The sequence below is a fragment of the Salvelinus sp. IW2-2015 genome, linkage group LG26 (genome assembly GCF_002910315.2).
Source record: "Salvelinus sp. IW2-2015 linkage group LG26, ASM291031v2, whole genome shotgun sequence".
NCBI lineage: Eukaryota > Metazoa > Chordata > Actinopteri > Salmoniformes > Salmonidae > Salvelinus > Salvelinus sp. IW2-2015.
This window is the reverse complement of record NC_036866.1, coordinates 961393-965799: the sequence shown is the minus strand read 5'-3', so window position 1 is coordinate 965799 and position 4407 is coordinate 961393.

The window sequence follows — 4407 nt, the reverse complement described above, 5'->3', positions numbered from 1 at the left end:
TTCGGACATCTTAAGCATCTTTGTAGAGCCATGGGGAAGGGGAGGGGCCATGGGAAAGGGGAGGGGTAGAGCTATTACCCAAGGGAGGGGCCATGGGAAAGGGAGGGGGTAGAGCTATTACCCAAGGGAGGGGCCATGGGAAAGGGAGGGGTAGAGCTATTACCCAAGGGAGGGGCCATGGGAAAAGGGAGGGGTAGAGCTATTACCCAAGGAGGGGGCCATGGAAAGAGGAGGGGTAGAGTATTACCCAAGGGAGGGCCATGGGGAAGGGGAGGGTAGAGGTATTCCAAGGGAGGGGCCATGGAAAGGGAGGGGTGGGGTATTACCGAAGGAAGGGCAGGGGAAGGGGAGGGTAGAGGATTACCGAAGGGGTAGAGGTAGACCTCCAGTGCGCCTCCACAGTCCAGTACGTCCTGTGCCTCCTCTCCGCACTCGCCCTGAGGTGCGTGTCATCAGCCCGAGTGCCACCTGTACCGGTCCCACGCATCAGGTCTCCAGTGCAACTCCACAGTCCAGTACATCCTGTGCCTCCTCTCCGCACTCGCCCTGAGGTGCGTTCATCAGCCTGGTGCACCGGTACCGGTCCCACCATCAGGCCTCCAGTGCGCCTCCACAGTCCAGAGCTTCGGCGACAGTTCCCAGTCCAGAGCTTCCGGCGAACAGTTCCACAGTCCGGAACTCCTGAGACGGTCCGCGGTCCGGAACCTCCTGAGACGGTCCGCGGTCCGGAACCTCCTGAGACGGTGCCCGGTCCGGAACCTCCTGAACGGTCCGCGGTCCGGAACCTCCTGAGACGATGAGTTTTATTCTCTTTATTAAAAGTATGTGGAACTCTATGCAGGCTGCGCCTTGGTCTCATCATTACAACGATCGTGACAGTAATTTTGTTCACCCGACCTAGAATACCTTACAATTAAATGCTGACTTTATTATCTCCCAAGAAAATTCCCCTCTGTCATCGCCAAAGCCGTTTACATCCCACCTCAAGCCGAAACCTCGACAGCCTTCAAAGAACTTCACTGGACTTTATGCAAACTGGAAACCACATATCCTTAGGCTGCATTTATTGTAGCTGGGGATTTAAAAAAGCAAATCTGAGGACTAGGCTGCCAAAATTTCACCAYCATATTGACTGTCCTACTCGCGCTACTAAGACTCTCGACCATTGCTATTCAAACTTCCGGGATGTTTAAAAMGCCCTCCCCCACCCTCCTTTCGGCAAATATGACCCCGACGCCATCTTGCTTCTCCCGGTTTAAAGGCAGAAACTCAAACAAGAAGTGCCCGTGCTTCGTATTTTTCAACGCTGGTCTGACCAATCGGAATCAAAGCGTTGGGATTGTTTTGATCACATGGACTGGGATATGTTCCGGATAGCGTGAAAAAATTATCTAGACGCATACACGGATACGGTGCCTGAGGTCATAAGGAAGTGTATAGGAGATGTAGTACCCACTGTGACTATTAAAACCTACCCTAACCAGAAACTGTGGATAGACGGTAGCATTCYRGTGAAACTGAAAGCGTGATCAACCGCATTTAACAATGGCAAGGCGACTGGTGACATGGCAGAATATAAACAGTGTAGTTATTCACTCCGCAAGACAACCAAACAAGCTACACGTCAGTATAGAGATAAAGTGGAGTCGTAATTCAGCGGCTCAGACACGAGACGTATGTGGCAGGGACTACAGACAATCATGGACAACAAAAGGAAAACCAGCCACGTCGCCGAGACCGACGTCTTGTTTCGGGACAGGCCCTCTGTGAAAGGCTTTCTTCGCACGCTTTGAGGATAACAGTGCCACCGACACGGCCCGCTACCAAGGACTGTGGGCTCTCCTTCTCCGTGGCTGATGTGAGTAAAACATTTAAAAGTGTTAACCCTCGCAAGMCTGCCGGTCCAGACGGCATCCCCAGCCGCATCCTCAGAGCATGCGCAGACCAGCTGGCTGGTGTGTTACGGACATATTCAATCTCTCCCTATTCTAGTCTGCTGTCCKCACATGCTTCAAGATGGCCACCATTATTCCTGTACCCAAGGTAAAGGTAACTGAACTTAATGACTATCGRCCCGTAGCACTCACCCCTGTCATCATGAAGTGCTTTGAGAGACAAGTCAAGGATCATACCTTACCTGCCACCCAAGAACAACTTAAATTTGCTTACCGCCCCAATAGATCCACAGACAATGCAATCGCCATCACTCACCTGGACAAGAGGAATACCTATGTAAGAATGCTGTTTATTGTCTATAGTTCAGAATTCAACACCATAGTACCCTCCAAGCTCATCATTAAACTCGAGGGCCTGGGTCTGAACCCTGCCCTGTGCAACTGGGTCCTGGACTTCCTGACGGGCCGCCCCCAGGTGGTGAAGGTAGGAAACATCACCACCACTCCGCTGATCCACAACACTGGSGCCCCACAAGGGTGTGTGTACCTCAGCCCCCTCCTGTACTCCCTGTTCACCCATGACTGCGTGGCCAAGCATGCCTCCAACTCAATCATTAAGTTTTCAGACGACACAACAGTAGTAGCCTTGATAACCAACAATGATGAGACAGCCTACAGGGAGGAGGTGAGGGCTCTGGGAGTGTGGTGCCTGGAAAATAACCTCTCACTCAATGTCAACAAAACAAAGGAGATGATCGTGGACTTCAGGAAACAGCAGAGGGTGCACCCCTCTATCTACATCGACGGGACCGCAGTGGAGAAGGTGGCAAGCTTCAAGTTCCTTGGCATACACATCACTGACAAACTGAAAATGGACCACCCACACAGACAGTGTGGTGAAGAAGGCGCAACAGAGCCTATTCAACCTCATGAGGGTAAAGAAATGTGGCTTGTCACCTAAAACCCTCATATATTTTTACAGATGCATAACTGAAAGCATCCTGTTGGGCTGTATCACCGCCTGGTACGGCAACAGCACCACCTGCATCCACAATGCTCTCCAGAGGGTGGTGCGGTCTGCCCAACACATTACCAGGGGAAAACTAACCGCCCTCCAGGACACCTACAGCACCCGATGTCACAGGAAGGCCAAAAGATCATCAAGGACATCTACCACCCGAGCCACTYCCTGTTCACCACGCTTTCAACCAGAAGGTGAGGTCAGTACAGGTGCATCAAAGCTGGAACCGAGAGACTGAAAAACAGCTTKTATCTGAAGGCCATCAGACTGTTAAACAGCCATCACTYGCACATTAGAGGCTGCTACCTATAGGCATAGACTAGGAATCACTGGCCACTTTAAGGAATGGAACAAGGGTCACATTAATAATGTTTACATATCTGGCATTACTCATCTCATGTGTATATACTGTATTCTACACTATTCTATGGTATCTCAATCACTAAATAATGCTTACATATCTTGCAATACTCATCTCATATGTACGTATATACTGTTTTTCTATACTAAACGTCCTCTCACTGTCAAATGCCTTAATTTTCAGCAAATTTAACATGTGTAAATATCTGTATGAACATAACAAGATTCAACAACTGAGACATAAACTGAAAAAGTTCCACAGACATGTGACTTACAGAAATGTAAATGTGTCTCTGAACAAAGGGGGGGGGTCAAAATCAAAAGTAACAGTCAGTATCTGGTGTGGCCACCAGCTGCATTAAGTACTGCAGTGCATCTCCTCTCATAGACAGTACCAGATTTGCCAGTTCTTGCTATGAGATGTTACCCACTCTTTCACCAAGCCACCTGCAAGTTCCGGACATTTCTGGGGGGAATGGCCCTATCCCTCACCCTCCATCCAACAGGTCCCAGACGTGCTCAATGGGATTGAGATCCGGGCTCTTCGCTGGCCATGGCAGAACACTGACATCCAGTCTTGCAGGAAATCACCACAGAACGAGCAATATGGCTGGTGGCATTGTCATGCTGGAGGGTCATGTCAGGATAAGCCTGCAGGAAGGGTACAAATGAAGGAGGAGGATGTCTTCCCTGTAAGGCACAGCGTTTAGATTGCCTGCAATGACAACACTCAGTCCGATGATGCTGTGACACACTGCCCCGACCATGACGGACCCTCCACCTTCAAATCGATCCATCTCCAGAGTCAGGCCTCGGTGTAACGCTCATTCCTTCGATAATAAACGCGAATCCGACCATCACCCCTGGTGAGACAAACCGCGACTCTTCAGTGAAGAGCACTTTTTGCCAGTCCTGTCTGGTCCAGCGACGGTGGTTGTGCCCATAGGCGACTTGTTGCCGGTGATGTCTGGTGAGGACCTGCCTTACAACAGGCCTTCAAGTCCTCAGTCCGCCTCTCTCAGCTTATTGCGGACAGTCTGAGCACTGATGGAGGGATTGTGCGTTCCTGGTGTAACTCGGGCAGTTGTTGTTGCCATCCTGTTTTTTGTTTTTTGTGTTTTTTTTTGTGTA